The sequence below is a fragment of the Tamandua tetradactyla genome, chromosome 20 (genome assembly GCF_023851605.1).
Source record: "Tamandua tetradactyla isolate mTamTet1 chromosome 20, mTamTet1.pri, whole genome shotgun sequence".
Taxonomy (NCBI): Eukaryota; Metazoa; Chordata; class Mammalia; order Pilosa; family Myrmecophagidae; genus Tamandua; species Tamandua tetradactyla.
Window position 1 is genome coordinate 40,962,789 of NC_135346.1, and position 17,266 is coordinate 40,980,054.

A 17,266-nucleotide genomic window follows, 5' to 3' on the forward strand; every position below is an offset into this window, starting at 1 on the left:
GGGCATTGGTCTAAGCTCCGACGTGGAACCCACTAAGAGCAAAACCCAATTCCTGCCTGTCAGGGATTCACGATCAGGTAACTGCACAGAACTAACGTCAAAACAAGGCTGACCATGAGCCACGACTGGAAGGAGAAATGAAGTATGTCCCTAGAGGAGGGAGAAGTCCATCTTGACTGGCAGTGAGGTGAGAAGGCATACTGAAGAACCGTGTGGAAAAGACAGATTCTAAGGGTGGCTCAACACATGGAGGTTGCAAGGGAGGACCCCACATAAGCAAAAGCAGAGAGGTAGGTGAAGGCAGAGTCCACTGACCACTGCCTACTGTCTGGTATGGTGGTCGGGATAAATCCTGAAGGGCTGCTGTGGGCAGTTACTGCTGGGGAACTAAGCCAAAGCTTGGTGCTGGAGGGCCAGGACTATGGGGCCAGGGCTATGGGGCTTTATCCTGCAGGCAAATGTGGAGGTGTGCAAGGCAGGAGGGCTCCGTGCTTGGGAGCATGTCCTCCTGGCATCCGGCCATGCCCTGACTGCGGTCCCCACACAGTTATTTAACGAATCCCCTAAGCCCCAATTTCCCCTCTAGGAAATGTGGGTAATGCCAGGCCTGTATTGTGAAGCCTCATCGTGAAGACTCTGCAAAGCAAGGCACGAACTGCTTATTTAATAAATGTTGACTATTAACATTGAAACTTTTTGATAAGAGAAGCAACAAGATGGAGCTCTGTATTCAGAAATCCAGGGCTGTGGCTAATCAGACACACCCTGGCCGAGTGAAGGAAACTGAGTGAGAGTAGGGCCTGGGAGAGCCTCTCTGTGGTTACAGCCGGGGCTGGTCTTGAATTGGGAGCAGGCTGAGGGCAAGGACTGGGACAGGGCTGCAGCTTGGGCGTGGCCCCGTGGGCAGTGCGGTGGGGAGTCCTGGGGAGCTGCAAGCTGCAGACAAGCTGAAGTTTGTTGGGAGCTGAGGGAGAAAGACTCAGTGTCTCTTTTCAAGAGAGGGTAAGAAGGAACCCAGAGCATCCAGAGTATCACTAAAGAGCTGCTTAACCAGAAAGGGCAAGAGAAAGGGAAGCACGCCTACAAAAGGCTGGAGGCAGACTGCTAAATGCTAAACAGCCAGGGGATACCCTTCAGTAGGTTGGTAGGCAGGTCCTGCTTGTCCATGCAAAGTCCTGGGACCACCCTGAGGGTGAAATTGGCACCTGACTTATTGTGCTTACCTAGTTTATACCAGAGCCTAGAATGCCCTCCTCTCCTCCTCTGCTTGTTGAGATTCCATTTATACTTCATGTCTTTTTGTTGGAATCTCCCTTCCTTGGAATCTTTTTCAACAACTCCAAACTACCTTGATCGTTCCTGTCTCTGAATTCTAGTTATGCTTAGACAAACTCACACTGTTTAGTTCTTAGTTGTTCTCTAAGTCACAAAATAGGCAGATAACTACTTCTGGGTTTCCTGTGTGGATTAAGTGAAACTATCCTTGTAATGTGCTCAGCACAGTAACTGGTGCCTAATTAGTGCACAATAAACATTGGCCATTTGCCTGCTCCTGCCCCTCTGCCCCTTCACACCGATATCATTATCATTTTTTGGACACACAAGGTGGATGGCACTCTCTAGAACAACACACTTCTGGAGACGTGCATGCCCAGGCGTTGCTGTTATGCCAACCCTTTCTCTCCCACTCGGGAAAACATTCCGGAGATCAAAGTGAATGAATATGACATTATTATGGTGATAACCTTGAATCCACTTTAAGTTATGTTTCTTTTTAAATTATCTGGCAACATGAGTACTTTAGCTTCATGAATCACAGATTCCTTGTGACTTGCCTCATCGTATATTGTGACTCACCAGTGTACTGTGACTCTGAAGGTAAGAATCTCTTATCTAATGGTTGACCTGTATTAGTTCTGCCTCCCCGGTTAGCCTGTAAAGTCCTTGAGGACAAAGGCCCCGGTTCCTTCCTTTTCCACCATGGTACCCAGCACAATGCTTGGCATGTAGTCTTTGTTAATTGCCATGTGTTGATGAGGTGAGTTCCAGCAATGCTTATAGAAATGTATGGACTTTTCTAATACTGAAGCTTTCAGAAGCGTATCCCTAGTTCTACCCAATTGCTATGAAAATCTTTACGAAGGGAAAACACCTATACACTCATCAGGACCTTCTAGGGTACAAGTGACAGAAACCTAACACAAGCTTCCTTAAGCAAAAAAAGGGCAAAAATTGGTTCATATAACTGAAAAGTCCAAACATGTAGTCAAAGTCAGGTAAGGCTTCATCCGGGTGCTCAAATTACATCAGCAGCCCTTCAGCTTTGCTTTTCCTCTAAGTTGCCTTTATTATCCAGCATGCTTTATACAGATGATGGCAAAGACAGTTGATAGCTTCATATTTATATCCCATTAGCTTGACAATAGCAGGAAAGATCCTGTCCCTTTCCCAAACGTTTTAGCAGAATCCTGGAGCTGACACACATGGACTCAGATTGGGTCACATGTTTATACTCAACCAGTCCCTCTGAGTTGGTTTGATCAAGTTTGTGTCATATGTTCGGGGGCGGGACGGGACAGATTCTATTCAAACCAACCAGTTTGGGAGTTCAGAAAAGATGATTTCCTAAAAGATCATCTTGACACATTTCCTAGAGGTAGAAGAGATGGATGTCAGGTAGGCAACCATTTTCAACATCTGGCGAGCTTTGGTGAGGAATAATGTTTACCTGGAGAAGGAAGAACAACTGTTTCCATGCCAACTGCTGTCACCATGGTGAGAACACCGATCCGCTGCTTCATCTGTGGGCAGAGGGTGGCCTTTTGCAGAGAGCTCTGGGCCCTATCATTGGTTCCAGCACCTCAGGGTAGCAGCTACGAGGCCCTCACAGAGAGAGCCTGTCTCCATCAGAACAAAGAGATGTTGGTGGCATCTGCTGATCTAGACAGAGAGGGGCTTTGCATGTGTGTGAAAACAGCTCACATAAGCAGCACAGGGAGCCCTCTGGAAACAGCTGCTGGTCAGTTAGCAAGAAGGTGAACAGCCTCGGTCCTGGTCTGATTGCTCTGTCTCAGAAATGGCCTATTTATGTGGCCCCAGAAAGACAGTAACCCTGCTCCCCCCATCTCACCCTCATACTTGACCTTCTGTCATCCCATGCTTTCCATGCCCCACGAATGAGAGTTGAGCCACCTACCACCATGGAGAAATGTGCCTTCACCCGGATGAAGTTCTTAACCAGGGTGCTCCTGAAGAGAAGGAAAATAGAACAATTGAAAGGCAACTCTCACCTGTTATGACAGATACCATTTCTCTTGTTGGGTTTTCCTGCTTAGAGAGTTGGACTGAACAGTTTCAACTGACACTGAGGCCATGTTACAATCATCTATTGCCAGTGAGGGGGACGGGCCAAGCAAAGCCCACAGTATCTTAGAGTCACTAAATAAAAGGTGAGTTCAGTAATGATTTTCACCCTGTAAGCTTTGCGAGTTCATCACCCAAAGCTGACTTGTTTGCTACTCTGTTCTCAGAGTGCAGTGTAGTGCCTAGCCCTCTGTATGTGCCATCATGCTTCCTTACCGTGTTCACGGCAAACATTACTAATCCATCGCCGTGCTCTTTCTCATTGATACAGGATGTGGCCTCAGAATCCTTTTCAATGCAAAATTCCACGAATCCAATACTAGCCAATCAGTATTGACACACAAGTCAAAACCAATTTGTCATTCCTGCCTAGGGGTTATTGGAAGTTTGCAGGCACCTAGGAAAGATGATTTTTTTCTTTCAACCATGATACCTTCCATTTAGGAGCAGCCAAATACTTCATTGGTTTTCTGTCATCGTAGCTTCTTTGGGTTTTGAAGTTTGTGCACAACTCCTACATTCTACACTGTCTGTATCATTTCTCAAAAAAAAAAAATTAAAACTCAGATGCTGCACATCACACATTAGCTTCTGGCAACTGAGCATTCTTACCAATAAGTTTGATTTTGTTGAGAATCTACAGGGTAATAATTAGCATGCAGAAGCTAGTCTGTTTCGGTGAGAGGTAAGAGACTCAGGTATTCAAAGAAGATCCCCAGGAGTCATTTTTCCTCCTTTTGGTGCTGGCCATTAAATATTGCAAGTGGTAGAGAAATGGCAGCACGAACAACTCATTCTGGAAGAGAGCTACTTCTCAGATTTTAACCAAAGTGACATTAGGAAGTAGTTGACTATGAGCAATTTGGGCTTCTGGAAATAACTTTAGAAGTTAAATTGACTTTATGTATAGGAGGAAAATTTCTTGGAAGACATCTATTCAAATGTACCCAATGTGCAGGGCCTTGGATGCAGCTTAAAGGAGCATTATCAGGCTAGTCAAATTACTGGCATAATAGAAGTAAGAAAAGGGCTGGATTTCTTGGATAATTGGAGCTGCAGAAGATCAAAAACTCTTTTGTTGAATTGGACTAATAGGCTCCGAGATTGGCATCAGTTCCACTGAACAAGGACTATAGCCACATTTATTAGTGATAAGATTGTGCTTTTAATACTGGACAGTTAAACTCAAGATAAGAGTAAGGATAAGCCATTTCAACCCAGGTTGATTTTCATGAAGGCTGTTATGCAAATTCAAGGAACATATAAATAGAGCTTTCTAGTCCAGCAGCTCCCTAAGCATCATTGAGCTCTGATGGGCAATCATGCAATGCTCTGCTACCTGCTAAGAACAGACAATGCACCTGATATCAGGCTTTGTTCTTAAGTGTTACCCGAATGACATAGTCACTGAACATCAGGTAGCAGTAGGTTCAGCAGCAAGCTTTCTAGCTGGGATCAGCAGCTGGAAGTTGGAGCATATCTGGCTGTCAGGCAGAGCTCACTTTCATGTTTGAAAGTGAGCAACTGAAGCAATTGTGTTTATGTGCAGGAAGAAACAACTTAGGAGATAGATCCTGGCAAGTTAAAACAGAGGGAGTGTTGATGGGAATGTAAGATAGTGTGGTCACTGTGGAAAGCAGCACAGTGGTTTCTCAAAATGCCTTAATGACCCAGCAATTCCACTCTTAGTTATTAACCCAAAGAAATAAAAACAGAAACTTAAACAGATATTGTACATCAATGTTCATAGTTGTGTTATTCATAATAACTAAACGATGGAAATAACCAGAGTATCCATCAACAGATGAATAGGTAAGCAAAATGTGGTATATACATATGAGAGAATATTATTCAGATATAGAAAGGAATGAAGTTCTAATTTATGTTACAACCTGGAAAAAATTGTGTCCATAAAATAAGCAAGGCACATAAAGACAGTTATTGTTTGATTCATTTATATGAAATATCTAGAATAGCAAATTTTTAGAGCTAGAAAGTAGATTAGTGGTTACCAGCAATAGGTAGAGGAGAGGGGGAATTGCTGCATCCTTTAATATGAAAAAGTATTTAAAGTGATTAGCATCATATGAAACTTTTCCCATGAGAGACCATGTTTGGGGCATAAAACAAGTCTTAATATATTTAAAATTATTCAAGCCATACAAAATGTGTTTTCTGACCAAAATGGAAGTAAAGTAGCAATTAATAACAAAAGGATGTCTAGAAAAATCCCTCAATATTTGGAAACTACATAAAACACTTATTAATAAACCCACAGGGGTGGGCCACGGTGGCACAGCAGGCAAGAATGCTTGCCTGCCATGCCAGAGGACCCGGGTTCGATTCCCGGTGCCTGCCCATGTGAAAAAAAAAAAAGATAAAAAATAAATAAACCCACAGGTTAAAAAATAAAAGAGAAATTAAAAAACATTTTGAACTAGTGAAAATGAAAACACAGAATACCAGAATTTATGTGATGCTGTTAAGGCAGTACTTAAGGAGACATTTATAGCACTAAATGCCTATTCTAGGAAAAAAGAAAGGTCTCAAATAATGACTTTAGCTTTTGTCTTAAGAAGCTAGAAAAAGAAAAGCAAATTAAAGCCAAAGTAAGCAAAAGTCAGAAAATAATAAAAATCAGTGGAGATGTCAATGAAATAGAAAACAGAAAAACAATAAAGTCATTGAAATAAAATAGTGGTCCTTTGAGATCAATAATATCAATAAACCTTTAGCTAGATTGAACAGGAGAAAAAAAGAGAAGACATGAATTTTCAAATAGGAGGAATGAGAGACGTGACATCACTAATGGTTCTACAGTTGCTAAAACAATAATAAAAGAATATTATGAATGATACACCCATAAAATGGATAATTAATGCCTATAAATTTGACAAGTTAAGTGAAATATGCAAATTTCCCAAGAGACACAATCTATCAAAGCTCACTCAAGAAGAAGCAGATAACTGAACTTCTAGTTAACAATCTTCCAACACATACAAACATATAAAACGAAAAACAACAACCTTAGGTTGATTCCTTAGCGAATCAAACATTTAAGAAATAATACGCAAGCTCTACCAGAAAGTCGAAGAGGAGGGAGTACTTCCCAACACATTCAATGAGGCCACTATTACTCTGATACCAAACCAGATAACATGACATTACAAAATAAAAAAATTACAGGCCAATATTCCTTATGAACTTTGAGGCAAAAAAACGCTTATATAGAAAGTGAATAAAATATTAAAATACATAAAAATAATAATATATTAAAAAATAATAATACTATATCACGACCAAGTAAATGGCATTGTTCTGGGATTTATCTTAGAAATGAAAATTTGGTTTGACATTTAAAAAATCATATTAACAGACTAAAAAAGAAAAAGGCATATTATCATCCAAATAGATACAGAGAAAGCATTTGACAAAATACAATATTCCTGAGGAAAGGAAAAAACCTCTCAGAAAACTAGGAACAGAAGGGAACTGCCTCAACTTAATAAAGGGCATCTATAAGAAAACAACAACTAATGGTAAAAGTCTGAATGCTTCCTCCTAAGATAAGGAACAAGACAAGATGTCATTCTTGGCACTTCTATTCAATATTGTACTGAATGTTCTAGCCAATGCAACAAGGTAAGAAAAAGAAAGAAATGGTATACAGATTAGAAAAGAAGAATAAAGCTGTCTTAATTCATAGATCAAAGGTGAAGGTGGAGTTATACAAAGAAGGTCATTTGTTTAACAAATGAGTGTGAGTGCTGAATGTATGGTATTTCTTTTAGCCTCCAGTACCTTAGAATAGCTAGAAGTAAAAACCTAAAATTGTGGAACTGTAATCCATACCAAACTCTGAAATCTGTTCTACAGTTCATTGTTGTGATACATTTTGAAATTCATTGCTTTTATGTATATATGTTATTTAAATACATATATACAAGTAAGAATATAACAAGTAAGAGTATAACAGAGAAGGTAGGATTTAACAAAACAGTGACTGTTGAATTATTATACTCATATTTTTGTTGGTCTCCAGTTTATCAAAGAAAAAATAATCACATAAAATATTCTTGCCATCATTAGTCATTTAAAAATGGAAATTAAGACTACACACATTAGGATGGCTAAAATTAAAAAGACTTACCATACCAAGTATTGGCAAGGACATAAAACAGGCTTCCAGAGGCTAGAAAAAGCCAGGAAATGGATTTGCCCCTTGAATCTCCAGAAAGGACTAAAACTCTGCAAACAACTTGATTTTTAGCCCAGTAAGACAAGCTGGACTTCTGCCCTACAGAACTCTACTATAACAAAATCGTGCTGTTGTAAGTTACTAAATGTATGGTAATTTGTTACAGTGGCAGTAGAAACTCTGATACACTGCTAGTGAGAATGCAAAATGGCACCGCCACTCCAGAAAAATAGTTTGGCAGTTTCTTTTTTAATTTTTTAAATTTTTTATTTTTTTGGCAGTTTCTTGAAAGTTAAACACACACTTACTTGTATGACACAGCCGTTCCACTCCTAGGAACTTATGCAAGGAAGATGAAAGCACATGTCCATTCAAAGACTTGTGCATGAGTGCTCGTAACAACTTTCGTTGTAACAGCCCTAACCTGGAAACACCCCAAAGTTCCATTAACAGGGGAATTGACAAATTGTGTTATATCCATATATTGATCAAAAGCAATGAACTACTGATACAACAACATGAATGAATCTCAAAATCATCATACTGAATGAAAGAAGCCAGACAGTAAAGGGAAGTTATTGTATGATCCTATTCACGTAAAATTCCAGAAAATGAAAACTAATGTAAAATGACAGCAGGTGAGTGGTTATCTGGGAATGGCAAGTGGGATGGGAGGGATTACCAAGGGTACAAAGAAACTTTGATATATTAATGATCAAAGTTTGATTGTGGTGAGAGTTTCAAAGGTATATACAGATGTCAAAACTAACCAAATGATATACTTTGAGCATGCGAGGTTATTGTATCCAACTATACCTCAGTACAACTGTTTTAAAAAGTGCTTTGCACATGATAAATGTTCCCCATGGATGCTTATGATGATGATTTCTTAACTCTTGGCTTGCCAGTTTGCACTTGCCATGAGCTGGCCTCAACAGCTTCCCTGCCCCACCTGGCTCTCTCCTGCCCTGACTCTTACTCACACAAAGCTTCCAACATTAAGTTGTGGAGCCTCCCCTGGCTTCCTCTGCTTCAGGCTTCCTTCACTCACCAGGGGGTGAGTTACAAGGAGGAGCACCAGTGACACCAGACCTTGCCAAATGGTTTGGGCCCTGATCCACTGGTTCAAGCCCAAAGTCCTGCCACAGCCAGAGGCCTCCCTCAGCTCCTTGCCAGGGCCGCCCTGGGAGATGTGGTCCGACCTTCAGGGCCCTGGGCCCACCCTACCTGCTGGGCATGTTTCCTGGCTTAGCCTGTGTCCTGCCTATGGATCTAGGGAGCCTGCAGGTTTGCTACCCAAAATGGATTCTTCCCTAGATCCTCCAGGGATCACTGACGTCATTAGCCATGCAGAACACATTTCTCTTTCCTAAATATGAGGCATTCCTTTTGCTTCCAACTGTCTCGTGACTTCCTTTGCTTGTTTTTTTTTTCTTTCCAGATAACTCTCCAAAGCAGGGGTAGCTTTGATCTCATGGGTCAAACAGAGTTGATCTCACAGGCCACACTCTGATCTGCTGATGCTGGCTGCCTGGAAACCTGCTGGGGAAGTGTGGCAGCAGGATGATGTTCCCCAAAGATGCCCATGTCCTAATCTCTGGAACCTGTGAACATGCCACCTTACATGGTGTTTAGTTTGCAAGCCACTGGAATGCAATATACCAGAAACAGAATGGCTTTTAAAAAGGGGGAGCTTATTGAGTTGCAAGTTTACAGTTCTAAAAGCCATGAAAATGTCCAAATTAAGGCACTAACAAGATATTACCTTCACTCAAGAAAGGCTGGTGAAGTTCAGGGTTTCTCTCACAGCTGGGCGGCGTATGGCAAAGCGCTAGCTTTCACTCCCAGCTTCTTGTTTCATGAAACTCCTCTGGGGTTGTTTTCCTTCTTCATCTCTAAAGGTCTCTGGCTGCATGGGCTGTGTTGGTTCTGGTGGGTTTGTAGCTTTTTCCAAAATGGTTCCCTCTTAAAGGGCTCCGGTAAGCAACCCCACCTTGAATGGGTGGAGACCATCTCCACAGAAACCATCTAATCAAAAGTTACCACCCACCATTGGGTGGGTCATATCTCCATGGACACAGTCAAAAAGATCCCACCCAGCAATATTGAATGAGGATTAAAGGACATGGCTTTTCTGGGATACATAATGGCTTCACACTGGCACAATGTGGCAAAAGGGATTTTGCAGATGGGATTAAGATCATGACCTTGAGATGAGGAGCTCTTCCTGGATTCCCCAGGAGGGCCCAATCTTAACCATGTGAGTGCTTAGAAGCAGAGGACATTTCCTGGCTGTGGTCAGAGGAAGACAGCTGTATGGGAAGGGTTTGATGCCCTGTGGCTGGCTCTGAGGTAGAAGGGGCAACATGCACGGACTGGAGAGAAGCCTCTAGAAGCTGGAAAAGGCAAGGAAATGGATGTTCCTCTCAAATCTCCAGAAAGGACTGCAACTTTGCTGATACATTGATTTCCGTGTTGGACTTCTGACCTACAGAACTGTAAGATAATAAAGATGTGTCGTTTTAAGCTACTAAATCTGTGGTTATTTGTTACAGCAGCAGTAAAAAAAAAACTAATACAAGCAGGAAAGAATGTCACGAGGGATGAATAACATCGACTGTCAATACCAGAGGCGAAAGAGGCAGTGTTCTGCAGATCTGCCCTCTGGGCTTCTTTGGGGGGAGGTGTTGGCAGTGGGGGTTGGGGCACCACCGTTTGGGGTGTCTACTCTGTGCCACGCACTCTGCTAGGCTCTTTATACAATTCCCTTATGCATCTTCACACCAGTCTTATCATGAGGCAAGTGTTATTTTGCTTTTCCAGAGAGATGGGGATCAGAGGATCAGAGAAATAAAGCCCTTGCCTAAAAGCTTAACTCAAAATGTTGTTGTTATGTTTTTCTATTCCTCCCTACTTATGAACAAAACAGGGAGCCCCAGGAAAACTTAAGTGAACTAGGTTTCGAGTGTTGATGGAAAACAAGAATAAACACAGATGAAGAGTCTTTGTCTTGGAACAATTCTCCTGGCCCTGGCAGTGATGCACGTAACATTATTAGCACAGCTGGAGATCCTCGAAGTGTCTTGGGAGTGGAGAAGGAATAATATATTTCTAATATTTGGTAATTATCATGAAAACTACTTGCTTCTTGTTTATGCTTAAACTTCAGCACGGGGGAATGCTACTTGTTTTCTCTCAGCACGATGTGTGTGACGCATCCACCCAGCTACATCACTGGGCTCTGGGCCCCCTCGGGGAGTGGGGACTTGTTTACGCCTCCACTGAAGCACCAGCCCGGCCACACATCCGTCCCACTCTTATTCGTCCTTCCTTTCCGCCCTTACTCCCTCTTCCAAGAATGCTGCAGGCAGCCACGCTGTGGATAGCCCTGCTGGATTCCCTCCATTTTAACAAAATTGCAACATCAGGTTTTGGGGGCGGGGGAGGGAGCAAGACCCCACAGAGCCATCAAAACAAGAGCTGTGGGGCCAGCCCAGGTCACTGTAGTTTGCTATTTCCCCATTTTTCTTTAGAAGAAAGTTAATGAGTTGGGGAGTCACAGAGGCAAAAGGGAAAGGTTGATGAGAGCCTGGCTTCAATACTGAGTAAATCCATGACTTTAGGCAGGTGACTTAACCTCTCTGAGTCTTCATTTCTTCACCCACAATATTGGAGAAATAATAGCAAATTCCCAGGGAGGTAGCAGCAGCTGTCATTTGTTGAGCACACACCAAGACCCAGGCACTGTGACTGTGCCAAGGGCTTTACATGCAAATCTTATCTACTCCAACAGCCTTATGAGAGACGCACTACTATTGTCCCATTTCACAGTTGGGGATACAGAGTTTGGCTCAAAAGGAATGAGTTACTCATCCAAAGTCACACAGCTAGTAAAGGAAACTAACCGAAGTGCTTGACTCGTCTCTGAGCTCTTAACCACTGTGTTAAGGTATTTAGTACAGTGTTTTGCATGTCATGCGTGTCTAATAGATGTTGGCTAGTATTATATCAGTGTTATTAGTGGTTTTAGTATTAGTATTTAATATTAGTTGGAACCCGAGGTCGCCTTGGCTAGCCCTCTTTTTATCACCTGTTCATTGTAAAATAAAGCAGTTATAGAAAACCACGCAAAACCGCTATATGGCTCGATGAGTCATTACAAGATGAATACCCTTGTAGTCATCACCAAGTAAAGAAATAGGACTTTCCCAGCTCCCAAAAGCCCACCCATGGGCCTCATTCAATCACAGAGCCACCTACACACACCCACACATCAAAAGTAACCTGATCTTGACTTTCATGGAAATAACTTCCTCGGTTTTCTTCCAGGTTTTATCGTCCAGTGCACATCCTTAGACAATATAGTTTAGCTTTGCCCATATTTTTTTAGCATATGTCTTTCATTTATCTTTTAATCTACAGGTTCCCACCCCCACCATGTTCTTTTTCTTATAATTTAGCTGACTTGTTTCCTAAGACTACCTCATTTTCCTCACCCACCCCCCGACTTTTGACTGGACCTTCTTTTTCTTTGTGTCTATTGTCTATATCCGGTTCAACTTTGATTGCACTTCTTGCAGCTTCTCCTGTTTTCTGGAGGGAAGTCCAGGTGGTCACCGTCTGGAGTTCACAGGGGCCAGACGGTCTCAGCCCCTCCACTCTTACCCATTACACTCCCCGCTATTGGCTTGGACAAAACCCCTCCCAGGTTCAGCTGCCACCCTCACACTGATGCGATGTGTTTCACAGTAAGTCCCTTTGCCTATGATGGGTCTCTCAGGTAGATAAGATGTCTCTACCAGCAGATGTCTCTCAGGTAGATAAGATACTCCATTGCTTCCCTTTCCTTCCTCCTGCATAGATACCAATATCATGTGACTCTTGGGACTGTGGTGCTTTGTCACCCCCCAGTTTGTCTTTGGGATTCATGAGAAGACCTTGCCACCTAATTTTATTTTAGAATTTATCTAGTTGCCTCCTGTTTTCACGTGGAATTGGGGTAGGTTTAAAAATGATGCTACTTCCACCCCCATCTTGCAGAATCCCCTAGAAATCTTGACCCCCCACTTTAATCATAGGATGTTGGTCCTCCCTATATACATGGAACATCACTAAACTTCACCACCAAAGGGCCGTCCCTGTCCTTCACCCAATACTACTTTTATCTCTAATGGTAAAATCAATTGATATGTGCTGGCAGGAAAGGTTTAGATCTCTCACAACAAATTTAATCTCAGTGTAAGAGAAACTTTTGAATCAGTTAGCTTAAAGGGTTTGAATCTGTTATTTACCCCCAGAAAAGCCATGTTCTTTTAATTCATTATTCTGGGGGCAGAACCACTGTGGGTAAACCTTTGGGTTAGGCTATTTCAATTGAGATGTGACCCAGCCCATATACGGTGGGTCTTAATCCTTCACTGGTGTCCTTTATGAGAAGATAAAAGGCAAAGACATTTTGGAGAAATCCACTGAAACCAGAACCCAGGAGAACAACTCCCACAGAAGCTCAGAGACATTTTTGGAGAGAAGACCAGCAGATGTCGCCATGTGCTTTCCCATGTGACACAGGAATCCTGGATGCCAGCAGCCTTTCCTGAGAGAAGGTATCTTCCTTTTAATGCCTTAATTTGGATATTTCCATGGCCTTAGAACTGTAAATTTGTAATCCAATAAACCTCATTGAAAACGTCAGCCCATTTCTGGTATATTGCATGCTGGCAGCTTTGCCAAACTGAAACAAGGGGCTGCTGGGCAAAGGAAGAACAAAGAAAGCTACTGTGGGAGAAAGCCAAACTGGAGATTTAAGATCTCTTCTATCTCCTAGGTCCTGGGGTCCCAGACATTTAAGGAAACACCCCCCCCCAAACATTTGGCTTCTTTAAAAAAAGTGGTTTTTTTAATTGTAAAATATAACATATACAAATAAAAGAAAGAAAAAACAATGATTTTCAGAGTATACTTTAACAGGTAGTTACAGAACTGATTTCAGAGTTTGTTATGGGCTACCATTTCACTATCTCAGCCTGGCATTTTAGGATTAACCTTATCTTGAGATAGAATAGGGGTCCTTAGAAGTTACAGCTCCAAACCCTTGAATTTGAAATTTCCAGAAGTCACCAGAACAGGACCAGAATCCTCTGCTCCCATTTTCATCACTATAGGTGTGCAAATACTTTTATAAAAGAAGTTCTCATTTTTGCTTGACTGCTCTCGAAACTGTCCATAGTGACAAGCTCTGCCCCTGCTTCCTATCAACTCGTGGTCTGTGGTCCACAGCATGAATTGCCCTTATTCTATATTTATCCCAGCTCATGGTTCTTAACACGCACATCCAAATAATATTTATCTCGAGGAGGAAATTTCTCATTTTAGGACATTTGCATAAATGGAGAAAAACTTTTATATCTTTACTGAAAAAAAAAAAAGAAAAGCTTGATGAAAAACAAAGAGGTTTTGTTCCTGCTCTTATGAAAACCTCTTGTCAATTCTATTGCTTTATTAATGGAGTCAAACCTTTAGAAGTCTGGTGTTACTGGAGGAGGGAAGGAGAAGTTCCCAGGTGCTCTCTCCCTGCCCCTCCCTGCCCCACTCCATTCCAGGACAGAAGAGTAATCTGATAGGTCCTTTTTGAGGATGCTGATTAGGTCCATTATCAGCAGACAAGGTTACTTTGTGTGTAAGGGGCAGGCCCCGCCTTCTCGTTACCCTCTCCTCTTCACTATCCACTCCTTGGTCATCCCCAGTCCAGAGGGGGAGAAAATTTGATGTGTATTTGGAAATGGTCTTAGAGGACAGAGAAACCAGCTTTAGCCTGGAACCGAAACTCATTTTTCCAGCCCCGTTTTGTCAGTCTGCACTGGGGTGCCAGGCACAAGACCCTCTAAAAGTCAAATGGTACACAGTTTCCCATCTGTCTAGACCTTTCTGTGTAGGTGGCATGGCATTTCTGAGCCCCTGGCCTGATGCTAACAGTACACCTTTACTTTGCCACCTGGTCAGCAGGCAGAGAGGGCAACTGTATATGTGACCTGGGTTTGCTATGTCCATCTTCCTGCCATGCCTGTGTCCCACTCACTCTGTATTTCCTATAGTCTCCAAACTGCTGCCCAGATGTTGTTTGTTGTTTTTTTTTAAGCACAGGTTGGATCATACCCATACTCTGCTTCTAAAAAGCAAATCAAAAACAAACCTTTAATGATCCCATGGCCTAAGAAAGAGGTCAAATCTAACGCTATTAGCAGGTCATTGAGTTCTCCTCTTACCCAATCCTGATTGTTCAGCCCCATTTCCTGCTATGCCCATGATCTTCTACCTTCGTAGGTGCCATGCTGTAGCCATTCTGAGGGGTCCCAATTCCTAAAATGGGACATATGTTTTCTCACTTCCAGACCTTTACTCAAGCTGTGCCCTGTGCTGGGAAGTCTGCATTCTGCTTCCAGCAGATCCTTTCAAACTTAACTCATGAGTTGCCTTGGCATGAGGTCTGCCTTAGGTCCTTCTCTACTCTCTGTACCTGGGAGGAGGGATGGGGATTGATTCTTTTTTCCTCTACTACTCTCCTGTCTATCAGTGTGGCGGTTTGGAGCTACTGTGTACCCCAGGAAAGGCCATGCTCTTTTAACCCATTCTTGTGGGTGCCGACCTGTTGTAGGTGGGACTTTTGATTAGGTTTTGATTCAATTGAGATGTGACCCACTCCATTCAAGGTGGGTCTTAATCTGCTTACTGGAGTCCTTTATAAGAGGATAAAACACATACAGAAGCTGAGATACGAAAATCAGAGAAGCTGAGAGACAGAGCAGCTGAAAGCCACGAACCTCAGGAGATAAGGACCAGCAGACTCTCCCTTGTGTGCCTTCCCATGGACCAGCCCAAGCTCGCCAGGCTTCAGAGTCAGTACCATCTTGTGGATGCCTTAATTGGGACATTTTGAAGACCTTGATGGTAAATTTGTAAGCTAAAAAATCCCCATTGTGAAAGCCCACCCATTTCTGGTATGTTGCATTCTCGCAGCTTTTCCAAACCCAGACAATCAGGGATGCACTCTACTCTAGTTCCACTAGATTTTAATTTATTGTTGCCTCTTTAAGGCTGGTGATGGTGGACATTGTTTTGGGATCCCCAGTTGTGCTGGTTTGAAAACCCTTGTGTCCCCCCAGAAAAGCCATTTCCTTTTATCCTCATTCAATATTGCTGGGTGGGATCTTTTATTGTTTCCATGGAGATGTGACCCACCCAATTGTGGATGGGACCTTTTGATTAGGTGGCTTCCATAGACATATGTCTCTCCCAATTAAAGGTGGGGTTGCTTACTGAAGTCCTTTAAGAGGAAACCATTTTAGAAAAAGCTTTAGAGCCCACAAAGCCAGAGACCTTTGGAAATGCAGAAAGAAAACATCCAGGGGAAGCTGTTTGAAACAAAAAGCCAAAAACCCCAACACCCGCCAGCCACATGCCTTCTCAGCTGACAGAGTGTTCCGGACCCATCCGCCTTTCTTGAATCAAAGTATCTTTCTCTGGGTGCCTTAGTTTGGATACTGTTATAGCCTTAGAACTGTCAACTTGCAACTTAATAAATTCTCCTTTTAAAAGCCATTCCATTTCTGTTATCTTACATTCTAGCAGCTTTAACAAACTAAAACACCAGTACACACAATTCCTAGAATATTATAAATAGTCCATAAGCCTTTGTCAAGTGACTGCATGAATGAGTTGAGGTATGCGGAAACTTTAAACCAGTCAAGATATATGTACTGACTACCAGCTATATACAAGGTGCCACGCTTCCTCTATAAAAAGCTATCTGGAAAGCACAGCACATTAACTGGTATTCCCAATTTGTATCTTATTATCTATAAACATAAAAATTGATGTTTGAGTCTCAGCTGTGTCACTTCTTTGTCTTTGTCAGAACTACTTCTTGGCTTTTTGTTAGGTCTAAATCTCCATTTCTGCATGTGTAAGGTGGGAAGAGAACCATCACTGCTGCCTTGTCCACTCGTAGGCCTGACAGACTGATCAAATGGCATCGTGTCTGGGAAAGCGCTCTGAAAAGCCCCTTTATCGGATTAGCTTCCTCACCTAAGGTCTGGCATGAATCACAGGTTTGGTAAGTTTGGGTGAAGAAAAGGCAGCGAGCAATCCCAGGCTAGATCTAATAACAGAGGAGAAAATGCTCAAAAGGACATTATTGGTACATATGTAAAAAAGTGGAATATAGTCCATAAGTTTCAATGTTAAGTTTCTTGAATTTGATAACTGTACTTAAAGTGATTACATAACTGAATGTCCTTGTTCTTAAGAAATATACATTGAAATATTGTGTTCAAAAAATGTGGCATATGCCATTTACTCTCCAACGTTTAGAAAATAGCTAAGTAGATGGTGAGATGGACAGATGGATCAATACAACGATATGGCAAATGTGGCAAAATGTTTAGAGTCGGTAGAGCTGGGTATCTGGGAGGGGGGTATGTTGGAGTTTTTAGTATGGGTTTTGTATTATTTTTGCCACTGTCCTGTAAGTTTGAAATAATTTCAAAACAAAAAGTTAATAATTAAAAAAAAAAAAAAGCAGTAAGCCAAACTCAAAGGAATCAGGAGGCAGGCAGATCTGGGTAGGGGCAGAGATGCTGGGCAGCAGGAAAGCAGTGCAAGAGGAAGGGCTGCTAACCAGGAACTGAGAAGCCGGAGTGTGGCAGCAGG

The 17,266-nt window shown here is 42.3% G+C and overlaps 1 long non-coding RNA gene across 1 annotated transcript; it reads right to left on the reverse strand.

Moving 5' to 3' along the window:
- Positions 1–2,328: 2,328 nt before the first annotated feature.
- LOC143664564 (uncharacterized) lies at positions 2,329–3,626 on the reverse strand. Its single transcript, XR_013166515.1, has 4 exons — positions 3,580–3,626; positions 3,197–3,248; positions 2,729–2,801; positions 2,329–2,650 (listed from the first exon to the last, which is right to left on the reverse strand). It is a non-coding gene; the product is annotated as an uncharacterized LOC143664564 (long non-coding RNA).
- Positions 3,627–17,266: the final 13,640 nt, after the last annotated feature.